The sequence below is a fragment of the Narcine bancroftii genome, chromosome 4 (assembly GCF_036971445.1).
Source record: "Narcine bancroftii isolate sNarBan1 chromosome 4, sNarBan1.hap1, whole genome shotgun sequence".
Lineage (NCBI taxonomy): Eukaryota > Metazoa > Chordata > Chondrichthyes > Torpediniformes > Narcinidae > Narcine > Narcine bancroftii.
In genome coordinates, this window is record NC_091472.1 from 100862103 (window position 1) to 100880875 (window position 18773).

The 18773-nt window shown below is 44.4% G+C and overlaps 1 protein-coding gene across 2 annotated transcripts in view; it reads right to left on the reverse strand.

Annotated features, from left to right (window-relative positions):
• Positions 1 to 12473, reverse strand: part of LOC138759910 (5-hydroxytryptamine receptor 1E) — a 45510-nt gene extending 33037 nt beyond the window's left edge. The window contains exon 1 of one of the 2 annotated variants that reach the window (XM_069930414.1): positions 12366 to 12473. The gene's annotated coding sequence lies outside the window, so the exon portion shown is untranslated. Of the gene's footprint in view, positions 1 to 47; positions 112 to 12365 lie in introns of those variants that run through there. The other variant, XM_069930413.1, reaches the window with a different exon arrangement.
• Between the last annotated feature and the right edge of the window lie 6300 nt (positions 12474 to 18773).

Here is an 18773-nt window from a genome sequence, read left to right on the forward strand (position 1 = left end):
GTCAAGAAGTTGTCCCTCAGGTCCTTTTTAAACCCTTTTCCTCTCACCTTCAATTGAAGCTGTTAGTTTATCCCTGACAAAAAGACCAGAATTCACCTTATCAATGCCCCTCATGATTTGATACACCTTTAAAGGTCAAAGGTTCCATTATTGTCACATAATGCTACCTTTATAAGGTCATTCCTCAGCCTCCTACACACCAGAGAAAAAAAATCCACAGCCTCTCCAGTCTTCCTTATAACTCATGTCCTCCAGTCCCCATAACATCGTCTTGATTTTTTTTTGCACTCTTTCCAGCTTAGTGACAGAACTACAGACAACAAATGTGGCCTGACCAATGTCTGTGCAGTTGCCACATGTCCTACTCACTCTCGTACTCAATGCCCTGTCTTGTTTATCATCTTGTTTACTCATGACTCTTTCAGAGAACTATGTACCTGTATCCCTCAGACTCTGTTCTACAACAAAGGCCCTACCATTTATTTTACCAGTCATGACCTACAAAAATACAACACCTCAGACTTATCCAAGTTAAATTCCATCTGCCATTCCTCGGTCTACTCTCCCAGTTGATTCCATTGCATTCTTGGATTACTTCTTCACTGTTCACTATCACCAATTGTAATGTTGTTTGCAAACTTAGCAATTATGCCATCTGCAGTACCTTGTCATCTGGACTGTCAATTTCTAAGACGAATGTGCTTTGTGCATTTGTGTTATCACAATTATTTGAGCTACAAAACAGAAGCAGTTTTTCTCTATAATGTTTTAAATCCATATATCTCATATCTTCCTCTCCTGGTGTAATTTCATTTTCTGGTTTAGTCACGGCAGAAACCTTTGCAATATTCTTTCAAACCACTCTTGCTTCTTGTTTACCCTAGCTTCAGGAAGGCAACTCTTGATGTTTAAAAAGAAAATCTGCAGATGTAGTGCAGTACACAAAAGTGCTGGAGGGCTTCAGCAGGTCACACAGCATCTGTAGGAAGTAAAAGCGCTCAGCAATGAAACGTGAACTTCCCACAGATGCTGCATGACCTGTTGAGTTTCTCCAGCAGTTCTGTGGATTGCAGGTAATTCTTGATTATACTCACAAATGATACTGTCGGTCTCACCAATGTTAGTTTATCCCTGACGAAAAGACTATTTTCTTCCATCCTCTCTGCTCTGGTCACCTTCCTGCTGCACAATGATGACGTGGTCAGGGTCGGATTTCAGGCCGTACTCTTGATAGGCTTTTGTCTTCTTGTAAGTAACAGATGTACGATTAATATCAACAGATCACTTTTTTCCATCTCCCTTTGCCTGTTTAGACTCTGTTAATGAGGTCTGGAATAAATTATGTGGATATTCCCCCCCTCCCCCATACTCCCTTTATGTATTGGAGTGTTTTTAACTGGCAGCTGAGTATCTGTTGATCTGTTCGCTTTGGACATTCTTTTGAGCTACATGCTCCCTGACATGCAGTTCAGAAGTGCAGTTTTTTTCTTCTTTACTTATTCTACATGTATCCATCGATAGTTCATCCATTTGACAAGGTCTCATGTATAGGGTGGTCTTGAAGGTAAGAAAATTGGCTTTGTTGTACGAGGCAGAGGGTAATAGTGAAGAGTTGCTTTTCTGTTTGGAGACCAACAACCAGTGTCATTACATGGAGAGGTAGCAGCTGTTCCTGAACATGGTAGTCTGAGTCTTGTGGCACCTATACCTCTTTCCTGATGGCAGCAGTGAGAGCAGAGGATGCACTGGGTGGTGAGGATCCTTGATGATTGCTGGTTCCCTGTAGATATTGTCAGTAGTGGGGAAGGTTTTGCCTGTGATGTCCTGGGCAGTGTCCACTACCTTTTGGAGGGCTTTACACTCAGGGGTATTGGTGGAAAGGGCTGCCATACATTCTCTGAAGACTGAGGATCATAAATAGGAAAGACTGCAGGAAATTTTTCACTGTGTCAGAAGTAGATAAACTTAGAGGATATAAATTTAGGGGCATGGGGAAAAGGGGAATTTTTCTCACCGAGAGAGTGGTGGGTACCTGAAATGCACTGCTTGTAGGAGTGGTGAAAGAGTTCGCTGACAACATTTAAGAAGAGTCTTAATGAGGTAAAGAATACTGTGGGGATGGTGCTGGTAGGTGGGATTAATATGGACGGCTCTCCACCGTTCATTGCGGATGCAAGGAGCCTCTTGGCTTGAATCCATGCTGTGGAATTCTATGATTTTCCTTCGGTCTAACCAAGCTGGACATAATTATTGTATATTAGGTGTCCCATCAATCTCCTGCACTCAAAGTAAAACAGATCCAATCCATCCAATCTTTCCTCATTATTGAAATCAGTTGGCAGTTAGCGCAATGCTTTTACAGCGCCAGAATTTGTATGTTCCCCTTATGTCTGTATGGGTTTTCCCTGGGGGCTCCAGTTTCCTCTCACAATTCAAAACAGACTGAGGATGTTGGTTAATTGGGTGTAACTGGGTGGGACAGACTCGTGAGCCGAAATGGCCTGTTACCATGCTGTATGTCTAAATTTAAATTTATCCCAGGCAGTATTTTGGTAAATCTCTGCACTCTCTGTAAAGCAACCACTTGGCTCAAGCAGCTGATTTTCACCTTCTGGCTCATCAGGTTCCTCAAGGTCGACACACCTACGCTCATCCATAACCAACACAACACATAACTCTGAAGAGATCATGCTATGGTGGCAGTGTTCCTGTCACTAGGACTGTCACTATGTTACACGTAGATATAAAAATGCATGGCACCACTGCCGGAGCTGCTGTAATGGGAGCAATGCAGCTGGTGTTGTGCTGGGAGAACAGTGGAGTCACAGTACTCCTCCACAGGATCCAACAGCCTGGAAGAGCAGGCAGCGTAGACACAGTGCTCCTCCATGGGAACTTACTGCCTGGGAGAGCAGGTAGAGGAGGTCTGTCAGTCCTTTGTGGGATCCTACTGCCTAGGAGAGCAAGGACCAGAGTCAAAGTATTCCTCCGCAGGGACCCATTACCCGGGAGAGTGGGGATACTACGCACCTCTGCAGGATCTGACTGGCCAGGAGAGTGGGCAGTGGAGTCACAGTGCTCCTCTGCAGGGTCCTTATGCCCAGGAGTACAGGAGGGGAGACACAGCGCTCCTCCAGAGGGATCTACTGCCCAGGATGGTGGAGAGACAGTGTTCTTCCGCAGGGTCCTGCTGCCCAGGAGATGCAACACTCCTCTGTGGATTCCTACTGGCCAAGAGAGTTGGGAACAGAGACAGAACCCATTTCCATGGGGTCCTACTGCCCAGGAGGGCAGGGAGCAGAGACACAGCGCTCCTCCACAAGGTCCTCCTGCCCCATTGTGATATTGAAGGCTCCATACAGGTTTTAAACAGTCTGTAAAAGGGGCCAGCTGTTTTTTTTTTACATCTGCTAAACTACAGAGGTCTGTGCCCAAAATGGTGGTGCCCATGATTGGCAGTGGTTTGTGGGCAGACCAGAACAGGGAACCAGAGCAGGAGAACACCCTCCCGGCTGACCAGGAAAAGCCAGGGAGACGACCCAACACAGCAGTGGACCATTGAGGGGCTCAACAACTGAAGGACCCACGCAGGCTACAGGCTTGTTGGAACCAGATATCGTGACTGGGATTCGTGAGCATGCTGAGGGCAAGAAGAACTCTTCTGAAGGTGCTTCGAGCACTGAAAGCTTCCTGATTGTATTGAAGGTTTGGATCTGGCAGCTCAGATTCACCACCAGATTGAACAAGAGGCTATGAAACTGCAGAAGTTGTGGAAACACGGAGGCGAATTCACGGACACTCAGTGACTCTGAAGGGACTCTCTTTTGCTTCTTTTTCTCTTATTGTTGGGGGCTTTGGGCTGGTGATGCCACTTGCGTGCCTAAACAGCAGGCAAAAGTTGTACTCCACAATGAAGGAGTCTTGAATAAACTTCACTGGCTTTGTGGCATTTTGAGAAGCCAGAGGCAATAAAAATACAAATAACTTTTCAACAGTCATTTCTAATTTTTTTAAGTTTTACAGCACAGTAACAGACCCTTCCAGCGCACAAGCACACACCACCCAAATACACCAATGTGACCAATTAACCGACCAACCCTGTATGTTTTGGAAGGTGGGAGGAAACCAATGAACCTGGAGAAAAACCTATGTGGTCATGGGGATAACATGCAAACTCCTTACAGATACCAATGGATTCGAACTCAAGTCATTGATACCCTGCAACTCTGGGGGTCGAAGTTGCAGAAGATAATCGGCGATATTTCAAATGGAATTTAATGCTGATAAATGTGAGGCGCTACATATCAAAATAGGACATACATGTCATGTGTCAAAACAAAAAATATTTTTGGTTCATTTTTCACTTTCATCAGGGGTGGGAGGGAAGGGGAAAAATATCTTGCATCAATATCACTACCTGCATATGTTACCACTGTTAAAGTCAAAATTTAATTGTCTGAGAGGATGAGCAAATGTAGGTTCTTGGGAGTCACTATCTCGGAAGATCTTTCCTGGAACCAACACACCAATGGCATCATGAAGAAAGCCTCTACTTCCTCAGGAGTTTGCGGAGGAGCTAGTGGAGTTGTTCAAGTAAACCGGTACGGACTTGAAGGGCCGACATGGCCTGTTTCCGTGCTGTATACGGTTATATGGCTACACGAACTTTGCTGCCCTTTTCTTCTCTAATATCTTGTTTTCTTTCCTTTGCTGAATTGTCAGGATTGGGCCCTGTACACTGAGTGCAAGTAAATCATGACTTCAGGGACTCAATCTTACTAAGAGTGGGGAATAAGTCTGAAGGATATCTGAAAATGTAACTTGAAATGAAGCAAGCAGAACGTCATGACAGTTCCTGCAAAATGTCACGTCCGGAAAACATGTAGAATCTGTGGATCAAGCCAAAGATGAGTTGGAGTCTTTACTATCGCACAGATCTAGTCGCTGTGGAGCAGCAGTAACAAAGCAAATAAAGCGCTTTGATGTATTGCTGAACCACTGGAGCATAAAGTGAAGGGTGTAATATGGAAGGTATATGGCTCCATTGTTGCTTAACAAAGCAGATTTTGGTCTAGGAAGGTAAAGGACAAATGAGTTACAAGCTCCCGACCCAACCACAGCAGATTCTTCAAATGTTCCAAGAAGTTGATGGACTATAATAATGTTCACTCGACAAGAATCTACCGTCCTTTTTGAGGATTGTACTGATCTAATTATAGTCTCATGTCTCCGCTGACTGCCGCAGTGTGCAAAGGGATGAAAAGGTAAAGGTTGCCCTGAGAGCCAGCCTCACGTCCACAAAAGCACGACTTCAAACATTTCCATTTGATGTATTAATAATGGTGAAGCTTAAAAGTCCTTATGTTTACAAGTCAGTGGCTGAGTGTCTGTGAAAGTGGATCCACATGAGGGGACTGCCAGGAAAATGTGGAGACATACTGGCCCTTGTGTTATTTTTGAGCTCTGGGCCATAAAATGAGCACGTACATTTTTTCTGGTTGAATGGGTTCTGTGGACTGAATGACCTTTTGTACATTTGTGTGATGTCTTTATTTGAACAGACGTTATCTTTATCATTAAAGAATTTAGGTGAGTGCCTGCAAGTGACCTGCGATAGAGGTATAATCCATGCCAATAAAAGTGAAAGGGAGAACAGTCTGGTGTGCTCTCTAGGGGTTTTCTGTTTGGAGTGACAAAGAATGAGAGATGACGTAATAGAGATATACAATGTACGATGATGTGGGCCCTAGATAGGGTGGGCAGCCAGCACCTTTTACCTGGAGCCACAATAGCAAATACCATAGGACGTCTGTTTAAAGTAAGAAGGAAAGTTTGGCTTTTGTTTTCACACAGAGAGTGTTTGTGCCTGGAATGCATTGCTTGGGGTGGTGGTGGAGGCTGGTACAATGGGAACATTTAAAAGACTCTTAAGATAGGCATATGGATGTAAGAAAAATAGAAACATAGAAAATAGGTGTAGGAGTAGGCCATTTGGCCCTTCAAGACTACACCTCCATTCATTATGATCATGGCTGATCAGTACCCAGTTCCTGCCTTCTCCCCATACCTCCTAATCCCCTTGGTCACAAGGGCCAAATAAAGGGTTATGGGGGTGTGGTAGGGAAGGTTTAGATTGTTGTGGAGTAGATTTACATTGGTCGGCACAACATCGTGAACTGAAGGACAGCTGTTCTCTGTTCAATGAAATAGATCACTATAATACAACTGAGCAAGCTTGCCCCAGTCAGTGGTACAAGTAACTATCAACAGATAATCCAACTTGAATAAAGTCTGTCTCCGTTAAGGATCAGAATCACTCTTCCAAAGGCTAACCCTTCCCGACCTTTTCCACAAACAGTTGCCTTGGGAAAGGAAAAGAGCTTTTCCACCAGTGGATGGTCAGTGCTCCAGAGAAATAAATAGAAAGGAGCCCTCCAGCCCACAGAGTTCTCATCAACTACCCAAGTTGCACTCATTGGTTATTCTTCCCATATTCTCATGATACAATGAGATGCTCTAACTCAACGACATCAACTACAGACTTGGGACGATGGACACCAGCCAATTTACTGACCAACTTGCATGTCCTTGGGATAAGAGAGGAAACTGGAGCATCCTAATGTAGTCACAAGGAAGGTGCATGGACTCCACCCAGACCAGGACTGATTCAGATCTATGGTGTCATGAGGCAGTGACTCCACAAGCTAAACTAATGGTGTGCCCTTGTTAGTGGCATGCAGGGGTGGAAGGACTTGGTGAGCCCCCGCTTTAATTTCTGTGAGGAAAACAGTGGCTGAGTGTTTAGGCTCAAGCAAGGCCACATTCCATCACCCGGGCTTCACCGTCTCCTCTCTCATTCCAATAACATAGGGGAGTCATGGGGAGGTGGTGGGTGCACACACATGCAAATTACAGCAATAATAAAAGCAGAGACAGCAATTTGCTGGTATTTGTGGAGAGTGGAACAGAGTTAATGTTTCAGGTTGGTGACCTATCCCACTTCTGATGAAGGGTTATCAACTTGAAACATTGACTATTTCTCCCTTCACTGATGTTGTTGACTTGCTGAGTGTTTTCAGCAGATTCATGTCTCTTGCCTATTGTACAACTCTAAAGAATTTTGACCACAGAATGCTTCATCCTAAATATGGGAGGGGGTGAGGGAACATTGAGAAAGGAGATGGTGGGGGGAGGGGGATGAAGGGGATTATGATAACCAGAGTGTGACAGGGAGGGACAGCACACGCAAAGAGAGAGAGAGAGCACATGTACATAGAGGCAGAGTGGAGGACAGTGGTAGAGATACAAAACTGAAGCCTTTTTACCTGTATAAACTCAGCATCAACAAGAATTGTTTAACTAAGTATGATTTCATAACCATTAGAGGGGCATACTACAAGGTGACCAAGGCTGGTAACTAAATATTTGATAACTGGTTAACTTGACTCTTAGAAGGATGGGCAGCTATTAGAATCTGGCATGACACAGTTGAGGTTCCAGGCAGTCGCATTTTAGACATTATACCACGTTGGGCTGACTTTTTGAAAACCTACTCCACACAATCAAACACTTCCCTTCCTCACAGCCCATAGACCTCAATTTTCTTACATGCATATGCCTATTGTTAGGTCTGCTTTGTTCATGAATGAGTGAGACAAACACCAGGCTGAGTCGAAATCAGGGTTCTTTGTTCTTTATTACCGGATTGTAACACTTGCGACTAACAAAGTTAGTCGGAGAATGCATTCTGCCGTTATCAGCAAAATGGTGATTTTTTATACCCTTGGATACATGCTTAGAACATCATCATATCATTACTTGTCCAATGACTAAAACTGTTGCTATCCTTTCCCTGCTAGCTTCCTGCCTCTCAATCCATCAATGTCTCTCTTATCTTGTAAGTACAAGGATGCATTCTGTTACTCCTTAGTACTGGGTGACTCCTTCTCCGGTCCCATCTCATGATGTTTTACCTAACAGGAGTACAAGGACACCTCCCCTTCTTGTTACTGCCCTGTACAGGGTAACTCCCTACACATTCCCATCTCATGATGTTTTACCTTACACTATCTAAGAATCTTTTGAATGTCCTATTGTACCAACCTCCACCACCACTTCAGGAACCTACCACTCTCTGTGTAAAAAAGACTTGCCTCTAACATCTTCCCTAAATTTTCCTCCACTCACTTTAAACAGATGTACAGATGTATTGGCTATTGTTGCCCTGAGAAAAGTGTGCTGGCTCTCCACTCTGTGTACACCTCTCATAATCTAATGTATCTCTATTAAGTCACCTCTTCGCCTTCATCAATCCAATTTCCCAAGACGAGATCAAGCTTTATCCTCTCACTTGTGGGATCCTTAACATATTGTTGGAGGAAACTTTCCTGAACACATTTGACAAATTCCACTCTGTCTAAACACTCCCCACTATGACTTTCCTAGTCAATATTTGGAAAGTTAAAATCCCCTCATCTGACAACCTTATTTGACCTACAAGGATCGCAGTACATTTGGGCCCCTCGATCTCAGGTCATTTTGCACCCCCCACACAAGGATTCCTGGTACTTGCGATTCATTGACTGGTTCTAAAAATTTGTTCAGGATGCTTGTGTTTTGTAGTTGACCCCTGCAGCTTCCCATAGACCTCCACCTCAGTCTATTCTGCTCTTCCAATGAACCTGAAAATTTGCTATTTTACTACATGTCAATAAGATGGATATTTTTGCAGTTTTGACAACGCAGAGAAGATTTACAAGGACAAAAAGTCCTGGACACTTCTGTTGGTGTAAGAATCACTGTAACCTTGGTGTTTGTCATCCATTATCTCCTGATACTCTTGTTTTTTTAGGAAACCCATAAATCACTGCCTATCTGCTTCTAATTATACTGTGATTGTGAGCCATGCAGAAAGCTATCTGCAGGCCACTGAGGGAAGGTTCCAGAATGAAACACCTGCAAACAAACACCCAGATATTTTGTGCATAGGTTATCAAACTGGATAAAATTCTTGCAAACTCTGATAGAATCACCAATTCACTATAACTGCAGAAATACCCAATTTGAACAGAGTGTTACCATGTGCAATCTCATTCTCTCATGATGAATGACTGAGAAAAGATTCATGGAGTGGTGAGTGGGAGTTGAATGAAGTGATGAATCTTGAACTGGTTCTGAAATCTACAGGACAGAGTGAGTCGGGGGACTTGTCTACAGGACAGAATGTGTCAGGGAACTTGTCTACAGGACAGGGTATGACAGGGGACTGGTCTACAGGACAGAATATGTCAGAGAACTTGTCTACAGGACAGAATATGTCCAGAGGCTGGTCTACAGAACAGAACGTGTCCGGAGGCTGGTCTATAGGACAGGGTGTGTCAGGGGACTGGTCTACAGGACAGAATGTGCCCGAGGGCTGGATTATAGGACAGGGTGTGTCAGGGGTCTGGTGTATAAGAGGATGTGTCTGGTGGTTGGTCTACAGGACAGGATGTGTCAGGGGACTGGTCTACAGGACAGGGTATAACAGGGAACTAATCTACAGGATAGGGTGAGTTAGGAGACTGATCTACAGGACAGAATGTGTCCATAGGCTGGTCTACAAAACAGGGTGTGTCAGTGGTCTGGTGTACAAGAGGGTGTATCTGGTGATTGGTCTACAGGACATGGTGGTCCTGAATTTCTAAGCTAGGTTGTAATGCAACCTGTTAGTATACTTTCCATAGTGTACCTGTAGAGGCTTGAGAGAGTATTGAACAACATGCCAAATCTCCCCAGACACCTTAGAATGTAGTGTTGATGTGCCTTTGTCACAGTTGTCTTGATGATCTGGGCCCAGGAGAGGTTCTCCAACATGTGGATGCCCTTGAACATGAAGCTTCTAACCTTCCCCAATGCTGCCCTGCCAATGGAGACAGGTCCATGGTTCCTTAAGTCCAAGGGTCTTTCTGGTGTTGAGTTCTCTGCACCTGCCATATCTTTTTCTATTTTATCTTCAACCCAACCATCAATATCTCTTCACATCCATGGTTTCTGGAACTTGTTGTCCTCACCTTTCACTCTCACAGGAACACATAGGCCCTGAATTCTCATTATTTAACATTTTGAATGACTACCACTTCTCAGGTCACTAAATAACAGCTTCCATCCTATTTTTACCAGATCTTATGACCAGTGTGCCACGAGTGTGGATGGGATGTTTTGGTCAGCGTGGGCAGGTTGGGTCTAAGGGCTCTGCACTGCATAAGTTGATTAAATTTAAACCAGCTTTCTCCCAATCTATTACCTAATTTCAAACCATCCTTATCCCTTCTTGCAACTGCCTTGAAACTTATACGTTATAGTTACCATCTCAAAATACTCTCCCACTGATGCTTCAATCACCAGCCCAGAAGCAGCATCCATTGTGATTAGGTCTAGTTCAAAAGCACTAACAATGAAAAGCTGGAGGTATTCAGTATTTTAGTCTCAAAATCAAGTCCTGACACAAAATGTTGACACTCCGTGGATGCTGTCTGACCTTTTGAGTCGATCTGGTTTCTCATTGTTTGCTCAGGATTTCAGGATCTGCAGCTTTTTGTTTCTTGAGCATAATTGATTTATTGGGCCAAGAAGCTCTCTGCCACACCCTCAGTGCCTTTCACACAAGATGATCCTAGTTAACAGAGTGGTTGAAATTCCCTACCACCAAAACCTACTATTCTTGGAGCTCTCTATAATTTGTCTACATATGGCTAGATCACAAGATATAGGAACAGAAGTAGCCCATCGGCCCATCAAGTCCTCGATCTTCTCCTCTACCTCCCACTGGCTGTTAGGAGACCTGCAATATCCTCAATGGCACTGTGATACTCACTCTTTGTTCCTCAGCTCTACCCACAAGGTCTCAATAAAAAGGGCCTCCATTGATATCCACTGTCATTATTCCCGTAATGGACCCCTTCAATACCATTGCAAACCTCCCCTCCTCTTTTACATACCTCCATCACATCCAACGATTTTATACCCATGAAGATCGAGTTGCCAATCCTTCCTTCAATCGTGTTCTGTGTCCTTTAGCTCATGGGTATTCTTTGCCAAACTATTATTCTACCAAGTCCCATTGATCTGCACCCAGTCTATAACCCTCCATTCCCCTCCCATTCATGTACCTATGCAAATTTTTCTTAAATGTCAAAATAGAGATCGCATTTTACCACTTCAGCTGCCACATAATACTCTGAATTTGGCCTCACCAAAGTCTTATACAACTTTACCTTCACATTCCAATTCCTGTACTCAATACTTTGATTTATGAAGGCCAATATGCCAAAAGCTCTCTTTTCAACCCAATCTCCTCCTGTGTTGCAACTTTCAGGGAATTATGTATCTGTATGCCCAGATCACTCTGTTCTACCGCACTCCTCAGTGCCCTACCATTCACCATGTATGTCCTTTCTTGGTTTGTCCTCCCAAAGTACAACTCCTCACATTTATCCACATTAAATTCCATCTTCCATTTTTCAGCCCAATTTTTCAGTTGGTCCAGATCCCTCTACAAGCTTCAAAAACCTTCCTTATTGTTCACTGCACCTCCAATCTTTGTGTCATCTGCAAACTTGCTGATCCAATTTACAACATTATCATTGTCTGACATTTAGAACAATTAATTTTACTGTAATATACACATAGAGCACAGTAACAAGCCCTTCTGGCCCAAAAGCCTGCGCTGCCCAATGACACCCAGATGACCAATCAGTATACCGACCCTGTTTGTCTTTGGAACGTGGGAGGATAAGACGAAATCTCACCAAAACTAAGTAAGCTCCAGAAAGGCTTGATAGACTAGATGCAGGAAGAATGGTTCCACTGACTGAGGTGCCTGGAGCCAAAGAGAACACTCAGAACAGGAGGTCATTTGTTTAGGAGGTAAACAAGAAAATCGGTAGATGCTGGGGTCTGGTGCAGTGCACAATAGAGCTGGAGAAACTCAGCAGGTCATGCAACATCCTGAGGAAGCAAAAAGCAGGTGACATTTTTGGGCTTGAGCCCTTCGTCAAGAAAGCCTAAAGTCTACCATATGGGTTGTTTGGAACTGAGATAAGGAAAAATTCCTTCAAGTATCTTTTGGATTCAATGCTGAGTCACTGAGAGCTTACAAGCTAGAGATTGATATATTTCTGGCCATTGAAGGATTTGAGAGATGTGGGGCTACCACAAGAAAATGGTGTTGAGGTAGAAAATGAGCCATGATCTTGATGAGTGGTGGAGCAGGCTCAAGTGACCCATGCTATTGTGCTGTTTATATTGGCAGGTTCCTGCAGAGTAAATTCTAATGCTGCATACATGATCTTTCTCTTCAAACCACAGAGTTAATGGCCCAGGACCTGTAATTGGCAGGAAAGTGATGGTGCAGACAGGCAGATCCAACGCCCTTAAAGATCCTCTTGACTGCTGTCAGCTCCCTGCTGCTGTGATGTCACAGGAATGGCTGAACAGCCAATCACAGATGGGAGAAACAGAAATTAACCTTTTAACCTTTACTCACAACATACACTACAATTAAAAGAAAGTAATGAAAATTAAAAACAATTGTTTTTAAATCCTTATGTTATGAAATAAACAAGATAATTCCTGAAGTTAGTTTGTGCAGGCAGTTTGATTGCTAAACAGTCATTGTGACCTGATACCCAATCAGAATCGTGGAAAATAGGCACAGCAGAAAGTCATCAGGCTCCCCATGTCCAAATTTCCCTCTGCCTGCACTGGGTCTCGGAACCCTCAGGTGTTGAAACTCTACGTCCATATCCAGAACTCTTCCCTCTACTTTTCCTGACCTTTCAAACGAGGATTTCTGGCTCATCACTCTCTAGATGAAAACCTTCTCACCTTCTCTCCAATCTTCCTGCCAATGATGTTAAAATTCATCCATATGCATCTCAGTGCCCCCCCCCCCCCCGCCCACCCTACTGAGGGACACAACTCTTTCATCTTGGCTCCTTATTCTGTTTTATATACCTCCTCGCCACCTTGTTTCCAAAGGGAATAAACCCAACCTATTTGAATTATTCTGAATAGTTTCTTACTGATCAAAGAATTTCCATTCTGGAAACATTCTTATGAATTTCTGTAGGGAGGTTGCAACTGAGGCTGCATCTAGAATACTGGATGTACCAGCTTTGGAGATGGTTCACCAGGATGATTCCAGAGATGAATGGGTTAGCCAGTGAGGAGAGATTGATTCATCTGGAACTGTACTCGCTGGAATTTAGAAGAATGAGGGGAGTATTGTAGAAACATATAAAATTATGAAAGGCATAGATAAGATAGAGGTAGGTAAATTGTTTCCACTGGTGATGGAGACTAGAACTAAGGTTCATAGCCTCAATATTCAGAGTTATAGATTTAGGACAGAGATGAGGAGGAATTGTTTTTTCCCCAGAGGGTGGTGAATCTATGGAATTTGCTGCCCATTGAAGCAGTGGAGGCTACCTCAGTAAATACAGGTTGGATAGATTTTTACATAGTAGGGGAATTAAGGGATATGGGGGAAAGGCAGGTAGGTGGAGATGAGTCCATCATCAAATCAGCCATGATCTCATTGAATGGTGGAGCAGGCACGACGGGCCAGATGGCCTACTCCTGCTTCTATTTCTTATGTACTTGTTCTTTTCTTTGGGCTCTCTCCAGTGCAGTTGCAATTTCCTCTAACGTTGGGACTACAAAAGTGAGCAGTACTCAGGTTGTTGCCTCACTAGTGTTGTGCAAAATTCGAGCAAAGCCTTTCTGCTCTTATGAGTATCCAAAAAAATGCTCAAGATCTGAAACACAACAGAAATGCTAGAAAAACTCAGCAGATCTGGCAGCCTCTGTGGAAAGAGATACAGTCTGTGATCTTTCATCAGATCTGATATGTTAGATTTCAGTCAGAGAGCAGGTAAGAGAGGGCTGTATTGAACAAAATAAATGTCTGTGCTGGGACAATTGCACTGGCTTATTGAACTGCTGGTCTATGTAATGTATTGTTAATAGTAAGATGGTGGGATCTGCCTGGTTTGCCAGACCTTTACAAGTTGGATAAGTAAAACTGAGCCCACCTGTGTTTCTAGAATTTTCTATGTTCACTCTTTGCTTTTATACTGCATATTTTACCTAATAAAAGGTATCCTATGTATCTTTTTAAATATTTTATCTACCTGTGCTGCTGCCTTTAAGGATTTATATACATGCACTCCGAGGTCCCTGTGCTCTTGCTCCCCACTAAGTGTCCTCCCTTGCCCTGCCACACCTCCCCAAATGCACATCCTCTCCACCTGCTGGTTTTTCATCTGACTGACCAGATCATCTCTATTCCCCTGCATTCGAAAAATTTTCTTCACACAAGAGAACTATTGTGTTATCTGCAAACTTCTTTCGCATCCCCCTATGTTTGATCTAGACTCTAGAGCAGGGGTGTCAAACTCAAATTCACGGAGGGCCAAAATTAAAAACTTGGACTAAGTCGAGGGCCGAACTAAATATTTACTGAAAATTTTCAACAACATCTGCACGTTTTCTCTACTTTCAACATATGTAATGTTAAACTTTAGGATATAACTTTAGGAGGATAATGTTACACGTCAGGAGTAGGTAGCTCAAGTTCACCCTTTGCTTGACCTGAAGGAAACATATTTGGTCCCTGTGGAGATGTAGTCAGTATTCACAGGCTGTGTCCATTTTGGCCTGCATCAGGACTCAGCATTTCCTGCTCACTCCTCAGGCTCTAGGCCTCTATTCACCCTCGACCCACCATCTCTCTACCTGACCAGTCCTTTACCCAACCTCTACTCACCCCTCACTCCACTCGCTCTGCCTCTACCCACCCCATCCTATACACGCCCCTCTACTGCCTCTCCCCTCAACCTGATCCTCCCTCTACCCGTCTCTCACCCTCTAATCACCCCTCCCCTACTCGCCCTGCCCCTCCCCTTTTACCTCTTCCCTATCCACCCCTCCTTCTACTCATCCCTCCCTCTAACTGCCCCTCGCACCACCATAACTTCCCCTGCCCATTACTCCTCACCTACATCCTCTGCCCACCCCTGCTTACCTACCCACTCAGGCCCAGCGCGCTGCCGATCAGCTATTGCGGACAGCCACCATCTCTCTCTTCACGTGCAGGGCCGAACCAGCCATCCCTGGGGTCCGCGCGGGTGCAAGCGCTGAAAGCCGTGGTAACCAGGAGAAGTGCGCTCGCGCTGTGGAAGGGCTGTCCGGTTCCAGTCGCGCGGGGCTCGCGCTGCCCGGGGGCCGTGCGCAGCCTGCCATGCCCATCGCGCCAACAGGATATCACAGGCGCTCGCCCATCCGCCGCACCGCTCGACAGGTGGGAGAAGTGACTGGTTGTGCGGGGAGCCTTCCAACTGAGAAGGCTTGCCGTCTGATGACATCGACAGACTTCTCGTGTTACAATTTCTCGTGTTACAATGGGGAAGGATGTGCAATGAAGGGGGATGATGGTGGGGGTGACATTACCAAAAAACAGCATCGGCTCTCGCTGCAGGGCGGGCCACCTCTAATACATTTTTTAAATGATCTTGCGGGCCAAATATAATTATAGTTTGGCCCGCGGGCCAGAGTTTGAAATGTGTGCTCTAGAGCGTTAGAATTACACAAATCAAGTGACTGAGTACTGAGCCCTGGAAACCCACTGCTAACTGCCTTCCAGTTGACATGTCATCCGTCAGTCATGCAGACAACACCAGATACATTGCCTTAATTGACCTTGTTACTTCCTCAAATAATTCAACTGTTAGAGCATTGAACATTACAGCAAAGGTACAGACACCACAGTCCATGATATCCATGATGCCTATTTAAACTAATCCTCTCTGGCGTCACCTGGTTCATATCCATCTATCCCCTGCCTATTCACGGGTCTTTTCAAATGCTCATAAATGATGCTATCTTATCTGCTTCCATCACTCTCCCTGCCAGCTGGCTTGAGGCACCCACACTTTTCTGTACAAAAAAAAAGTTGTCTTGCACATCTCCTTTAAACTTTCCCTCTCTCATCTTTAAGTTCTCTAGTATTTAACATGCCCACCCTGGGATAAAGATCTATCTACCCTCCTTATGGCCCTCATAATTTTATAATTGGTGTAAGACAAATATGACTTCCCTACACAAATCCATGGTCACTGGTCCTCATTTTTCTGTCTTTCTGAATGAAGGTTTAGATTGTCCCTTAGAGCAGATTCCAAGAATTTTCCACCATAAAAACTAACTACCTGGACTGTAATTACCCCTTTGTTCCATTTCAAACAACAGTACCAGATTTACAGACCTCCAATCCTCTGGCAGCACCTGTATAGCTAAAGAGGATTGGGAAGTTGACATCAGGGACTCCACAAGTTCCTGCATATGATGCACTTCATCCAGCCCTGACAATGAATGTTAAAACATGTAAATCAGAAACAGAAATAGGCCCCTTGACTCTTTGAGCTTGATTTTTAATTTAATAGTATCATGGCTGACCTAATTGTGAATTCAACTCTATAATCCTGGTAAACACAAACGGCAATGAGGAAGTGTACAGGAGGGAGATAGATCAGCTTGTTGAATGGTGTAATGACAACAAGCTTGTGATCAGCGTCAGAAAAACCAAGGAGATGATTGTGGACTTCAGGAGAAAGTTGGGGAACACATCCCAGTCCTCATCAAGGGCTCAGTAGTGGAGAGGGTCAAGAACTTCAAATTCCTGGGTGTCAACATCCCCGAGGATCTATCCTGGAGCATCCATGTTGATGCAATCAGAAAGAAGGCTCACCAGTGGCGATACTTTGTGAGGAGTTTGAGGAGATTTATTATGTCACCAAAGACTCTCATAAACTTCTACAGGTGTACAGAGGAGAGCATTCTGGCTGGTTGCATCACTGTCTGGTATTGAGGAGCCAAATCTCATGACAAGAATAATCTCCAGAGGGTTGTTAACTTGGCCTGCAACATCACAGGCACCAGACTTCACTGTATCAAGGACATCTACATGAGGCAGTGTCTGAAAAAAGCAGCCTATATCCTCAAAGACCCCCACCACCTAGACCATGCCCTCTTCACTCTGCTACCATTGGGGAAAAGGAACAGGAGCTTAAAGACGAGCACTCAGTGGCACAAGGACAGCTTCTTCCCCACTGCCATCAGATTCCTGAATAATCAATGAACCAAAGACACTGCCTTACTTTTCGTGCACTATTATTTTAATTGTTTTAATAGTTATGTGGTAAGATGGTTATAATATGAATGTCTGCATGAGATGCTGCTGCAAAACAGTGAATTTCATGACTTGTTCATGTCAATAAATTCTGAATCTGAATCTTCTTCCTCCTTGCTTGTCAAATATCTATCTCTGCCTTAAAAATATTCAAAGATTCTGGTTTTACTGTCCTTTGAAGAAGAGTTCAAAAGATGCAGATGCTTTGGAGAGCGTGCAGAGAAGATTTACCAGGATATTGCCTGGATGGAAAACATGTCATATGAAACAAAGATAACAGAGCTTGGGGATTTCTCTTAGGAGTGACAGACAGAGGATGAGAGGTGACTTAATAAAGGTATATAAAATTATAAAAGGCTTATATCATCTTTTTCCTAAGGCAACAATAACAAATACCAGAGGACATCTGTTTAAGCCAGTGGTTCCCAAACCATATTTGGCTGCTGTCCCCTTGGCCTCCAGGCCACATCCCGAGTGCATCCCCCCCAATACAATGGCGCTGGGGGGTGTGGGGTTAGTGGTGATGCTGAGTGGGTTAGGGGGTAGTGGCAGCACTGAATGGGGTGGGGCGGTTAGTGGCGGCACTGAGCGGAGTGGAGGGGGTAGTGTCGGCACAGAGAGGGAGTAGTGTCGGTGCAGAGAGGGAGGTAGTGTCGGTGCAGAGAAGGGGTGGTGGTGGCACTGAGAGGGGGTTAGTTGTGGCACTGAGAGGGGGGTTAGTAGCAGGGCTGAGGGGGGAGGGGTGGTGACACCAGCACAACATGGCAGGCACCATGTCCAGCTCTCATGAGAACACCTTACTGCCCTTTATTTGCTCACTACTGCCACCCTGAGTCTGGCCAGAAAATTACTGCACTGACTTTATTAAACTTTGCAGCAAACTGAATAATAACAAGACTGAAGGTTCTGACCGCCCCCACCCTTTTTCCTCACCCCCCCCCCGGATCTTTCCACTGCCCACAGGGGGGCTGGTAGCCCCCATTTTGGGAATGATTGTTGTACCTGCATTGTAAACTTTTGCAAATCACGCAGAAGGTGGTGGTACATGGATCAAGATGCCACAAGTAGAGGCAGGTACAATTACAATACTTAAAAGACATTGTGACAGGACATGTATAGGAGGGAAAAACAAGTAAATTCTGAAGGAACTCAGCTGGTCTTGCAGCGTCCATTGGAGGTAAAAAATATATTTCTGGCATTTCAGGCTTGAGCCTTTCTTCAAGGTGTAAACAAAAGGCAGGCAGGCGTCTCAATAAAGACAGAGGGAAAGGGGGAAGAATTGGAGGGGAGGAATCCAGACCAACAAACAAAAAGTGTTAATTGGATATGAGGAAAGGTGGGAATTTAGTTTGGGTTCGTGAAAGGAGACAGTGAAAAGGGGAGAGAGAGAGAGAGAGGAAAGGAGGCAGAGGAATGAAGATGAGGGGAGGGTTTTAATGTGAAACTGGAGAAGTGGATGTTAATGCTGGTTGGAGGGTGCCATTACATTGTTAATATATCTTTACCTCCTAAGGACATTGTGATACCGGCGGAGTTCCTTCATCAT